The sequence below is a fragment of the Talpa occidentalis genome, unplaced genomic scaffold (assembly GCF_014898055.3).
Source record: "Talpa occidentalis isolate TD23 unplaced genomic scaffold, MPIMG_talOcc4v2.1 talOcc4.16, whole genome shotgun sequence".
Taxonomy (NCBI): domain Eukaryota; kingdom Metazoa; phylum Chordata; class Mammalia; order Eulipotyphla; family Talpidae; genus Talpa; species Talpa occidentalis.
In genome coordinates this window covers 19,911,052-19,925,367 of record NW_023601653.1, presented here as the reverse complement: position 1 = coordinate 19,925,367, position 14,316 = coordinate 19,911,052, and the positions used below count along the sequence as shown (strand labels likewise).

At 36.4% G+C, this 14,316-nt stretch overlaps 1 long non-coding RNA gene across 4 annotated transcripts in view; it reads left to right on the top strand.

Annotated features, from left to right (window-relative positions):
• The window catches only part of LOC119247438 (uncharacterized), a 109,447-nt gene extending 96,121 nt beyond the window's left edge, over nt 1–13,326 (top strand). For all 4 annotated transcript variants that reach the window (XR_005125749.2, XR_008552181.1, XR_008552180.1 and 1 more), the window contains one exon: nt 12,955–13,326. This is a non-coding gene — a long non-coding RNA (uncharacterized LOC119247438). The remainder of the gene's footprint in view (nt 1–12,954) is intronic.
• The last annotated feature ends 990 nt before the right edge of the window (nt 13,327–14,316 follow it).

Genomic DNA, 14,316 nt, shown 5'->3' with positions numbered 1-14,316 from the left:
TTAAGGCATTTTCAAAGCATGCTTGGTCAAAGAGATGTATAGTAACCTTATGCTGAGCACTATTTAATTACTTCAGTCCTCATCTGTCACATTAGCACTCTCCTGTCTCATTTTCAGTGCCCCCAAAGCAATGTAGTTGATGGATTATGGAAAATAAATCTAGTGTGGAAATACTGATAATTTGCTCAAGGTCAAAAAAAAAAAGCAGGCAAGAGTAATTTGCAACTCTTAAATTGCTAGATGTAGTGCTTTGGTTTGCTGCTTTGTAAAAGGTGGGAGGGGGATTTGACAAGAGTCAAGACTCTTTAGAGAAATATGCAAATCAAAAATGTACCACCTTTGTAAGTCCTTTTAATCCATCAGTTAATCTCAACAATGACCTAGTTTTCAGAGCATTGAATATGCTTGGCTACCTAATCACATTATCTCACGTCTCTTCTGCAAACTTTGAAGCAGAAAAGATATATGTATAAATGAAAACATTGATAAAACACAGTTGCCTGTCATAGTTCCAATCTTCTCAGAAAAACAAGTGATTTATAGCATGATGAGATCAAATCTTCCTCCACAGCATGCTAATGGCTATATTTTAAAACTCAGTTAGCAGAACTCATGCAATAACCCAGACTGAGGACATTAACGTCAGATCTTTGAACAAATCTAGTTAATGTGAAAGCAGAAGAGAATGATGATCTCATTTTGGAAACAACAATAAAAATGATACTGTTCAGTAAGGAATTGAGACCCTGAGAGTTTCGTGTTATATCTTTCTGTTTGTCTTTTATTAGCCAACTTTCTACTACAAAATACATTAAAAATTCATTTATGGAGAATACAGCTCAGAACTATTACAAAGTGGGTGCTTGGTTGAGAAAAGACAATTACATGATTGCCTCAGTCCTGCCTTCATATCCAGAAATGTTTATTGAAGGCCTGGTACGTTCATAGCACTAGAAAGAGGACAGCTGTGAGTTGTCCTCAGACAACACAAAAGTAGGATATGGGTACACTGGGTGCTAAGGAGAGAGTCAGGGGGGAGCATCCATACTCTCCACTATAGTTCACCTCTTTTACCACTCAGATTCACTTGCTTTTCATGTTGAGTTCACTCTACCCTTGCTGGAGTCTCTTTGAGCTATTTCTTAGTTTCAGATTCTGGGAAAATGTTCCAACGGACTGGGACAAACCACAATGCATATTGCTATATCCAGTCTGACTTTCCTGGGTCTCCAGCATTCAGATGGAAGGTCATGGAACTGCTCAGTCTTCATACACTGTGAAGTAATTTCTCATTGGTCTGGGATTCACCAGTTGGCTTGGTGGGGGCTCTATTTAGCATTTTTAGTTATTTTTAAAAAATTTACTTATGCATACAAGAGCTGGGGTACAGGCCAGAGATGCAGGGGGTGAGAGGACTCACCAGAGACAGAGTGGAGAGCAGAAAAGGCAGATGTACTGAAACTCACTGCTGAAGGGAGCAGCAGGAGAGACAGGAAAGGTCTGCTGCACCATGTGGGTCACCTCCCTGGCCAGGGATTGAACTCATGCTGGAGTGGCTGTGGATAGTTTCATAGTGCTGCGTCCTAATGCCCTGTGCCACCAGGGAGGCCCCTTTTTAGCATCTTTATTACAGACATCTCTCATATCGTGGTACTGCCAGGTCACGCATCTCCAGCGGCATGGCTGCTTCTGTCTATTATAATTACCCTCCTTGTTCTGGCCCCACCTCAAATGGGCAATGATACATGTTGAACCTGATAAGTATGTCAAAGCAGTGATTACAAGTCTGAAATATGCTTATCAACGGGCAACAGTTTGAAAAGAAGCAGGATATTAGCATAACCTCAAAGCATCTTCCCCAGGATATTTATTAATTATCAAGAGAGATATAGTAGCTTCATTGTGGGGAAATTCAGGTGACATCACTTTTGCCACGTGATCAAGATTAATATAGTCCCAAAAGCTACATCTAGATCGTGTACTCCTTAAGGTCATGCACAGAGAAAAACAACTCTTCTTTGGTTTTTGTGCAAAAAAGAAAAAAATCATAATTTGAATCTGGTCATGAGAAAGCCTAGGGCATTTATATTTTGATTTGTATTTTTTAAGTACTTGATATTCTGAAGTCAACAGTCAGATGGATAACCTCGCAGGCCACTATGTAACCCAAAGGCACATGTTTAGGTCACATACAGGCAGACAGCACTGACTGAACACAAGACTTAACAGTGAGAAGGCAAAGTGAGTTTTCTGTTCCTTTTGGTCTCATAAATTTATGGACAAACTTAGATCATGTGAACTATTACTTCTCCCCTATAATTTTCCTGGCCTTTATTTGGAATCACAGTTTTATGGAACTAATCAGAGGATCTATTTCTTGGTTTGGATACATTATGCCTGAAATAATCTTTTAACCTTAAGATTTCCAGTCCAAAAAAAACTGACAAAGCAAAATCTAACCTGACTTGAAATGTAAATGTTGACCCAGTTTTCTCTTTGATGTTGCTCCCTCAGTACTGATTTGTGTGAAATGGGAACAGATGGCAATGTGTTACTGGTGGGGAAAAAAACAATCTTTACTTCTAAAATGCTCCCCTTCACTCAATAACATATTGCTGTCAATAAATGATTCATTTGCTTCATTTATCTACGCTGTCCCAGAATCCTTTGACCATGCAAGTCTAATAAAATCTCAAGTAATGATATTGTTGTGGACAGAAAGTTAAAAAAATAAAGATAATATAAAGTATTTTGATGGGTATGTACGAGAGACAAAAACTCAAACTGAAGGACAGTTGAGGAGGTAGTCTCAGAGGCAAGTTTCAAAATAAGCAGTGGATTTAATAACATGCAACTCTATGTTTAGCAGCAGACACAAAACAGACTTGAAGCAAATTAAGGGATGGTTTACACAGAGCTTCAGTAGACAAAAGGGGTTCAAATGTTGGCTAACCAACACATACCCAAGCGTGGGTTATAAAATAGTTTACTGGGAAAACAACGCTAACATTTCAAATTCTCAAATAGATTTTTAAAAAAAGTGTTGAAATGAAAAATAAGAGTGTTCTCTTAGAATAAGTACAGTGTGTACTAAAGGGAACAGTCAGATGCTTCTATTGAAAATGTCCTTGTGTGTATGCTTTTTCCTACAGAGGAAAGACATGGAGAATTGTTTCCAATCCTCCAGGTTCCCAGGGGTCATATAGGGTAGAAATTGATTCCTTTCCTTCTTCCTTCCCTGCCTCTTTCTTTTCCCTCCGCTTTCCTTGCTTCACTTTATCTTCTTTTCCTCCCTTCCTCCACATTGCTGGGACTTATAAACAACTCCCTTGAATAGAGACATGACATTAAAAAACTGTCCCTCTCCAAAGTTCTAGATAACTTATGCACTGGTGTCAGTCTGAATCATGGTGGAAACTGTTTTTCCCCCCAGATGATTCAAATGAAGGGAGTTTACAGAAAGGCCTACTCAGAGTTCCCAAAGCTGAATTTCCTCATGATGATTGACTCAATCCCAAGATTGAATTTCCAAAACTGTTTTGTGACTATAATGAACTGAAATTGTAGCAGAGCAATTGTACCAATCAGATCATCATCGACCCAATCCTCTCTTGGCATCAATTAGAATTTATTCCATGGTCTGCTGATCTTATTTAGGTTGCATGGAAGCTCTGGGTAATTTACAAAATATCCTGGTGACAGAGAGAGAGTGATACATTGGATATCAGAAGACCTAAGCTTGAGTCTTCTTTCATCATGAGATCCTGAGTTAGGAAAACCATTTAAATTTCTTGGAACCTCAATTTTCTTATTTATGAATAGTAATAGCAAAGTTCTTCAAAAAAATGGTCTAAATATCATATAAAGCAAAATATGTCAAACTACCATGGATGTCCCAAGACTCTTTGTTTACACTAAGTAGTTACTATTTTTCAAATAGAGCTAGAATAAAGACATAGAGCTACAGGTAGCATTTAGAAGGCATACTTAGAGTCTCACTATCTGGTCTTGTGAATCCTCACGCTAACAGTTACTTACTGGGTAATCCTTTACACACTTAACCTTGCCAATCTTAGTTTTCCCATTTATAAAGGGAGGGTTTTATGAGTATTTAATGATATTATACATTGAAGGATTTTAGAACAGTGACTGGCATATACTTCACCTACCAGATTTCATATGTACAAATCTATATGAAATGATTGCTGAAAAAGTGGACAGGAACCATATGTATGAGTAGATATTCATTTTAGACTCTGCCCATGACTTTAATTTCCTTTGCAGCAAAATCAATTTTACCAACAAATTCTTTTGAAAATATATAGAAAATCTCAAAAATTTGATACATGAAAATTGAAACTACACTGAGGTAGGTGCAAGCTTTCAGTGTATACTTTCAGTTTCACTAGACAGGAGGCAAATGTCACATTCTGTGAGCTGCATCTGAACTCTGCATTTGCCAACCTTCATAGTTAACAAACTCTCTTGCCGTTTTCATCTGCTCTTTTATTTCCAGGCTCAGAGGGAGCTTTTTTCTTTTTTATGTTTACATTTCCTTTATATCACTGATTGAATTTTTCTGAGAATTTGCTCCTATTTTTCATTGTTTCTAATGCTGAATTCTGCTGCTTTCATGTGTCCATGCAACATTTCCTTACCTCATTATGTTTGTTATTAGTGTCTGCCAATTTTTCCACTACTTCTTTTTTCAACTGACTCCCTTTATATCATCTGATTTTTAACTATTTTATTATAACCCTTCATCTTAGCATTTTGTAGAGAGTATATGCTAATTGTTTTTCACTCTGCTAAGAGCTCAGGCTACCTGAGACTGAACCCCAGCTTTGACATTTGTAAGACCATACGAACATGTTACTAGTGTCTTGCCTCTGTTTCTTCATCTGTAAAGTGGTAATGACCTCTTAATTTTTATGTGAATTATGAAAAAATATGTAGTAAATTTTAGAACTCTATTAACAATCTCAGTAAGTAACAATAATTTTTTTAAAACTGGCTCTTTTCCCCATAGTAAATACCTATATCTACATACACACACACGTAATTATATGTGTGTGCACATACTTATATGGCACCTCTTCTCCTGTGCTACATTTTTAGTCTTTTTATGTTGCAGATTTCTTCATTTATTCTGCATATTCCTCCTTAAAAGAATTCTATCCAGTTTTGTTGTTTGCCCATAAACACAGTGGGTGGATTCTCCTTGGTTGCCCTCACAAGCCACCTGGCCCTGTGAGAATCCTGCTCTCCATCATAACCTGGGAGCTGTTTGATGTCTCCAGGCACCAGACACTCTCTGGTATTTCAGTCTTTGATGTGGGGTACATTTGTTAGCCTGAAAGGAGTCTGGCCTCACTGTTTGACTGTTTCACTAGGAAGAATAGTAATTATCCCTGGTTAATATGTTGGACCTCCCACAACAATAAGAGTAAATGAAAATTTTAAACCTGACACCTGGAGGCGCGTGGGCCACAAGTGTGTGAGGGTCTCAAGCTCAGCTCACTCCCACTGTTCCCGCCTACTGCTTCTCACACACGACTGTAGTTTGGCTTGTGATAAACAAAACGGCTCTTGGTATCTTGAAAGTTGTCAAGATACTATATGGTTTTAGGCATCTTTCTAGTTTTATTGAACATACATGTAGTTTTATTGAATATATATGATATAGATGCCATGATTGTTGGTCACACTTTTTATGAAGCAATTGATAGATGTGAAGACAGCTTGAGCTAGGATGCCTGAAGAGAATGAAGAGGATTTTTCATTATACATATTGATTGTATGATTCGCATGAGTTTTTGGGAAGTGGTACCACAGATTCAAAACCAGACAGAGTTGCTTATAACTTTACCCTATTGTCGCATCATGAAGGAAATAACATCGCAGCTGCCACTCTAAACTTCAGGCTGTTGTAATAAATGACCTTAACCCTTTCACTAAATTGGAAATTATTTTCTACAATACTAACTTTCCTGAATGAACATGATTATGCAGATAGTAGAATAAGCTTTTATTTCTCTTATAAAATTTCACTTAATTCCAAGTGGGGACATAGTCTGAGACTGATAATCAAATAAGTAAGTTAGGGTTCAATTCTTTTGGCTTTTTAGAGTTTCAGGTTAAGAAATGAGGACATTAGGAAGTCTTATTAAATTATTTCTATTTCATTGCAAAGTCAACTATTAACCTCATTGTGACGATTTGTTTAGAGTCAGAGTCCAGAATAAGAGCTTATTTCTGCCCTCAAATTTCTGAAACAAATACAAATTTCAATCTGTAAACATAAACGCCTAAGTAACAAAATTTGTTTTATTTTCTATAACTTAACTTCATTTTTTACACAGAACCCACATTGCACTACTGATGGAAACCCTAGCCTACAGCACTTTCAGGATTTCTTCCCTGTGGTCATACTCCAGCTTCAGTGCCAGGACAGTACACCAACAGGGAGCTGGGAGAGCGGAGCTTTTGGGTCAGGGAGGGAGGCAATCTGCTTTTCAGTCATTGGTCCACACTGATTTTCACTGGAGCATCCATTGTTCCCATCTGCCTGGTTCCCTCCAGATCCAGGGATTTCTGCTGCTCTGAGACATGCTTCTGGCATGGATTTTTTTTAATTTTAACCATACTGCATATGGAACCATCTGCCTTTGTGCCCCACAGCTATTTCTTTCTTGGGTCTACACTGTGACACACAGTGTTTCTTTGCTTTTCGAACACACAGACCACTTGAGTTAGCTCTCCCTCCCCCAAAACATAAGCCAGAGGCCTCTTTTTAAGGATATTTGATGGGGGAAGGGGATTATTTTGTGTGTGTGCTAGTTATTTTGAAGATAACCCATCTATCCCTTAAAATTTCTTCTTCCAAGTGTTTAGATATTTTGTAAACCAAATCCTAGAAAGACTTTCATGGAGCTACAGGAAGATTTTTTTAAAAACCAGTATCTTAAAATGTTTCCCCACCATATTGTTTGTATATTACAGCCATCTATTCTATTAGAAAACAGTCAACTGGTAAAATAAGACTTTGTCATCCATAAATATCTTTTTTGTAAGGGAGAAAATAATCATATTACATACTTACAGATTCAAACCCAGTTTTATTTAATCAATGTTTACTGAACACTTAAGTTTTCAGACCCTTGCATAACAGAAAGTTGAAGAAAGACAAGATTCTGATCCTGGAAGTATTTGCACTCTAGTGAAGAAGGAAGACTAGAACATAAATAACAGTAATATAAAACCTGAAATGATTAATCTGCCCACATGAGTCATAAACAAAGGGCTTTGGGAGCATGTAGAAAGCAATCAATTTTAATCAGCAGATTGGAGAATACTTTAAACCTAGCACTGAGTCACTGCTTACCAGTAAAACCCTCTGGGCATTTCCTCTGCTCTCTGGACAATTTGGAGTGAGAGTAAAGATGATTGCTTTTTCTTCAACCCTTGGACAAGAGATTATGTGTTCTTTGGAAGTTCCAGAACCTAAAGGTAGTTTTCTGAGTAAAGATGATTGCTTTTTCTTCAACCCTTGGACAAGAGCTTATGTGTTCCTTGGAAGCTCCAGAACCTAAAGGTAGTTTTCTTCTAAGGGATTCTTCACACATATCCTTGCTCACTGTAAGAGTCCTCTGTCTGCCATTACCCACTTTTCTAAAGTCTGTGTATCCAGGTCAGTCTTTCTCTTGCCTACTTACCTGTTGGTGTAAATGTTGATGGTAGTGGTGATATTTATGTGCTTGCTTCTTGTGTTTGTGTGTGTGTGTATGTGTGTGTGTGTCATTTAGCTCTTTTTTCCACCTGAGAGAGTGATTTCAAATTCTGAACCACTTTGTGCTTGACATTTTCACTCTACCTAACTTTGCTCATAAGCCCTGAAGAATCAGATGTTCTAGGAAAATGAAATGGTCAACATGGCAGAAGAGCAAAATGAGATTGCTTTTTCTTTAACAAATTATTAAAATTCTTAAAGCATATTAATAAGAAAAAGAAGTCAATCTGGAAAGGCTACATACTATATAACTTCAATGTCTGGGAAAGGTAAAAGTATGGAAACAGTAAAAAATATCTGTGGCTACCTGCCTGGGGTTGTGGTGAGGGGTGACTAGACAGAGCACAGAGGAATTTTAGGGCAGTGAAAATGCTCAGTGTGATATCAGAATGGTGGATATATGTCATTATACATGGATCCAAACCCATAGAATGTATAACACCAGGAGTGAACCCTCCTGTCACCTCTGGACTTTGGGTGATTATGATGTCAGTGTAGGATCATTGTAACAAATGTACCACTTGTAATATTAGTAATGGAGGAGGTTGTACACATATGGGGACAGAGGGTACGTGGGAACTCTCTGTACTTTCCATTCAATTTTTCTGTGACTCTAAAACAGATTTAAAAAATAAAATCTATTTAAAAAAAAAAGAATGAATCAGTGTGCATTGTTTCCTCTATCCCAACCCCACCAATCAGTGACTGCTCTCCTATGCTCCTCGCCACTGCACTACCTTTGAATGGTTTGTACTGGTCTCTGTTGTTTGTCAGCCTTAGTGAGTGATATTGTCTTTCACTTGACAGAGCATAAGTGGTAAGCAAAGCTTTCACTGTTTTGATCCATGTTTTTTAAAAATGCTCACTGTATTTTTGCTTCCTGTAACAAGTATTGTGCTTGATGTATACTTCAAAGAGACGTGGCAAAGATAAGAAAGGGCAAAAAGAAATGAAAAAATCAATATGGGGAAATATCATTTTCTGATTGCTGGGAACAATTTCAATGTTCCCTATTTGTTTTACAGCTCAAAGGAAAACTCTGATAGTATACAAGTCTTATTTAGCACTATACAAAATGTGTTTATGATGGTGGGAGAAGATAGTCTGCCCTGACCATCACCATGGTAACCTCTAAAAGCAAAGATTATGTCTGATTAGGTTGCCCTTCTCAGGAAGAATTGACCAGAAAAAAATCTTTTGAAAAGTTTAAAATGGAAGGTAGGAAGATACTGGTACTAATTTTGCACAGCTGCTCTCCTCCCTGACTCGCTTAATAAGAGTGACTCAGACTACTTTCTAGAACCTTTTGCCTCTCCTTTGGAGAGCTTCCAATGACATCCTCCCCTTGCTGAAAATGTACCTCAACTCAGTTCTCTGCAGTTATTGTCTCCATAGCTCATAATCAGAATTCCATATATCTTTGTGATTGCCTGTAAAGAGATTAATGAATTCTCCTAAAGAAAAAAAATAATAATAAAAGACATGAAACATCAGGTGCTTGGAAGAGTTTAAAAAAAAAAAAAAACTTAATCCTGTCTGCCCTGCAATGATCTGGGAGGCATGCAGGCAGCAATAAGATGGAAAATTGGAAAGAGTCAGAAGACTATTATATGTTAGAATTATCTTTATAGAAGTTTCTGATGCTCTTTGTCTTAAAAAAGAATCCTTTTAAACAGCATTTTCTATTTTTTCCCTAAGTTTCTACTGCCAATACTAGTACTTATAAAGCACAATGTGTTTATCAATTTATTCTGCTCTTCCTGTTTCATTTCCTAAATAATGTAATAATCAAGTGATTTCTTGGAGGCTGACTAATGTCAAGAGGAGCATCAAGGAGAGGAAATGATAGTTTTACTCCCACTTGTTGGACTGATACAATATTCTGTAATGATGGCCTTAGAAAGGATTTTCTTAAAAGTCTGCACACTATTTCCAAACCTCTTGATGTTTTGTAATCTGAAAACATTGTGAGGTATAAAATGCCATTCAATCATTTACATGTATATGGCAAACAATGAAAAGGTCATTCCTTCAACGATGCAGGTAAAAAATAATCATTGCATTCATTTGAGCAAAGAATAAGAACTGAGTCATTCTTCTCTCAATTGACAGGAAGCTGTTTCATTTTTCTGATTATACATGATATTATAACAAATCCTGGAGACAAATGTGGAAATATGTATCAAAATTGAAAAGCACAGCTCCTTCGCTAGAGGTAGATTTCTACTTATGCCCATGGAAATGGGTTTCAAGATTCCTACTGTGGCAAAAAATAGGAAGTTATCTAGATGTATTCTGTGGGTAGGAGGTTAAGAAAATGATGGAACAATATGATGTAATACTATTTTTTTTTCAAAAGAATAAGAGCAGGCTGTATGAGTCAGTGAGGAATAACCCTCAACTATACTCTTAAATGAAAATATGGCAATTAGATAAATCCTAAGTGCTTTTTGTATATTAACTTATTTGATCCTCATAACAATTCCCTTCAGTAGGCACTCTTATAATTCCTATATTATGGATGAGTTAGCAGGGGCACAGAAAGGTTAGGTAATTGCTCAAGGTCACACAGCTAGTGAAGAGGATGTCATGATTTGATCTTATACAGTCTAAACTCAGAATTTGAACTATTAAATACTGAGCAAAACAGTAAAACAATGCTCAGAATAGTATATATACTGCTAGTGTGCAATAAAGGATACATACACACACAAAGTCAATCTTCACTACTTGCAGATTCATCTACTTGCTAAAATTTATTTGTAACCCCCAAAATCAATCTCACATAACTTCCTAGGTGTAACAAGGAGTGTTCTGCCTTCTGGCTTCTGCTACCATACTGTAAATGTGTCCTTTTATGGTCTATTTAGTGCCTCTTTTTCTCATATTTGTGCTTTTTGTTGGTAATTTTGTTGTTTAAAATGGCCCCATCTGTAGCAGTGAAATGCTGTCCAGTGTCCCTGAGTATACGAAGGCTATGATGTGCCTGACGCATGTCTTAGAGAAGCTTTGTTACAGCATGAGTTGGAGAGCTGTTGGCTGTGAGTTCGCTGTTAATAAACCATAAGTAAGATGTCTCTAAACAGCACCACACATAAAACAAGGTTATGTAATGATCAGCTGATAACAATGTCATCAGAGACTCACAGGATCCTAACTCTGTATTTCTCCCTTGGAATATGGTACAATAGTCACTAATTCCATGTTTATAGGACTCTATGGAACAGAACTTCCGTAATTAACAAGTATAAATTATACACATGTATATGTACACAATAGGTGGGCACATATGTACACATAAATGTGCATGTATAAAAATTTATGCTCATTTATGAATCATGCACATGAAAATCTTGAGAGCATAAAATAAGCTGTATACGGTAGTTATTTTGAGGCAGAAAACTAGGATTCTGAAGTTTGGAAGTGGGAGAAGGAATTTTCTCCTAGTAAAATTTTACCATGTGTGTTATCGATAGAAATATCTTTGTGCAAACAGAACAGTACAAAGAAAGGAAAGTTTCCCAAAGCTCTGCATAACCCTATTTTCCTGCAAATAGTTTCCACAAATAATTTTCTAGGTATTTAAAATCCAAACATAACATACATAGTCATACTGTACTGAATCTTGCTTTTTAAAACTTCTAAACTGAACTTTTTAGATCAAAACGTGAAGAACTACTATTCCTCCTTCCCCTTCCACAATTCCCCCCAAAACAGCCCCCTGCTGAGATGGGGCATCACAGATTCCTCTTTCCAGGTTGCCCTCTCACAAATCACATTTCTGCTAAGAATGCCACAGCAACATTTAGAAGATAAAATCATACCATCACTCTGAAATAAAAAGAGAGCATAGCAGAGGGCATAATAAGAACTGAGATTTCCTGAACAGTTTAACATTTTTTTATGTTTTATACTTTTCAGTATGAATGAAAGAATTTTTATTCCAAAAATGGAAGAGAAAAGGAATTTACTCAGTCACTTACATATCAGGTGTTATGTGTGTGTGTGTACATAATATTTCTTGATATTCATACCACTGAAGATATCAATTGATATCATTATACTCCTTTTACTGGTAGAGAATATAGAGTCTCCAAAATCAAGCCATTCATGTCTCCCAAAAGCAGAGAAGGAAGGCCTTTCCTATAGGTATACGCCACTGAGTGTTTATAGATATTATGTCTAAATTTGAATATGTGACTGTAATATCTGCAAGTTGCTGAATCAGTTTTTTAGCTATATCCAACTCATACAACATTAAATAGAATCCAGTGCCCCCAACGATCATATAACAGACACAATATGAATTCCAGACAATCAAAATTTTAAAATCACAGATACACAATACCCAGTGTACTTGACAGTGAAATTCTAACCTTTTCAGTGTAACTGTCTTTCCTAATGAAACAATTTTTCACCATTAAGATTTTGATTTTGTTATTCAAAACAAAAGAAAATAAAATCCTTTAAGATACAGATACCCAATTTAAAGAAAAAGATGCCATACACATACAGCTGTTTAAGATAATGGCTCCTAGGACTGAGAAAAGTTGAATACAAATGAAGTAACAACTTTATTTTCATGATTGTATTTACATTAAACCTGTTGATAGATCAGATTTTTGAGTTTGAATTGCACTAACTACTAGTTTCCTCTAGAGGGAGAATGAAACAAGAATAGGCAAATGGAGTATTTATTAAAAAGTGGAAGGAGTAAAATGATACTGAAGACGCCTCTTAATAGAGTAAAAGCATTTTGTGAAAGTTGTTTTAAGAAAAATCATACATTGATTAGTTTCATTGTGATATATTTTCTAAGCATAGCTAAATCCATCTCTAAAATAAACAGGATGATATTTTTAGTTCCCTTTTAATTTTGAACTAACAGAAAAGATTGTAGTACACACATACACACAATTTCACCCACTTCATGCTAGATTGCAATAACACCTATGTTATAAAAAGACAGCAAACTGCTTAAAACATTTTTCTAAAACTGCACGTTTAATTCTGAGTATTCATGAAATAAGCATGAAGTTCAGCTACTGAAATACACAAGTGAAGCTGAGAGCCCGTAAGCAAGTTACCCACTGCAATATAAACCACTGCATAGAGCTAAATATCAAAATGATTGACTCTTCTCCTCTCTATCCCAAATTTCCTAGGATGGTAAATATTCTGCTAGAAGGACCTAATCTTTTAAATTTGGAGACCTGAAGAAAACAAACAACACTGAAATAAGTGTCCATGTGTATTGTGCAAGAACTGAAATCCAGGTAGCTCTGCTGTTATTACAGAATTTGAAGAAATAAACAACAAAGAGAGATGTGATCACGAGCTCCAGAAATAATGGTTTCCACAAGAGAAACAACCGTGGAAGAAAATTATCCTCTTTGCTAACAATACGGTGATCAGCCTCACTTGCTTGCTCCTGATGATGAGGTGATGTCACTGGTCAGAAGCGCTGGCCTATTTTCTGTTCTGCCTATGGTGGGTTGGATTGGATGAAAATAAACATCTTACATAACAGGCCGGCTGTGCACTTCGTCTTTTTTTTTTTTCTCCCAAGGAAATTTTCCCAGCGTGAATTCTGCATGTACAATTAACATTGGCAAAATTTCAGCTGAAAAATCTGTTAGGTTTATAAGCAGATTAACGAATGCATTTCTTGTATGCTCTCCCCCATGGCCCTTACCAATCTCACATTTTACACACACACACACACACACACACACACACACCCATCACTATCACCATCATCACCACTATCATCACCACCCCTCCTATAATCAGAACAGCTTTGTACTGAGAGAAAGAGAAACAGCAAGTTAGAATTGGAATTGGCCTTCAAGTAGTTGTAAACAAACTAGGAGGATCGCATATTAGAGCTAACTTCTTATCCCTGTGAGGCAAACCAGACATTATCACTGCTCACTTTCTCAAAATTGAAGACGATGAGTCAAAGATTACCAGGTTCTAAGAAATACATCCCTGTGTCAATGGCCTTCATAGTCAGGAAAGGGGCAAACCTAGCAATGGAAATTTTCTATTGTAATTGTTATAATTTATGCAATTTGGACTTTCCTTTTATAAAGATGGCTTTAATATAGAGGGGATTATGAATTATTAAGCTTTAGCATTAATTATGGAGAATTCATATATAGTTAACATATTACAATGTACATTATCTTGTTTTTTCTAATTCCTGAAGGTACAACAAAATCAGAGTGTCAAAGAGCTGAAGGAAACATTTACTTGAACAGTCTGGATAAAGCTTATTTGAAATCAGCAATAGAATTTACAGTGTTTGAATGGAATCTATCAATTGGCTTAGTACTCTTAGTTTCAGGAAAAAAATCATCACACAGTCTCTACCCAACAAAGCAATTATTTCTGTATCTATCGCATAACTAACACATGACAAATATTAAGTAACCTAAATAATGTGTAGTTGAACTTAGACTATAAGACATTTTTGCATTTCTAGGCAATAAATGTTATCAATCAAGAGAGAAAAGTCATTCTAA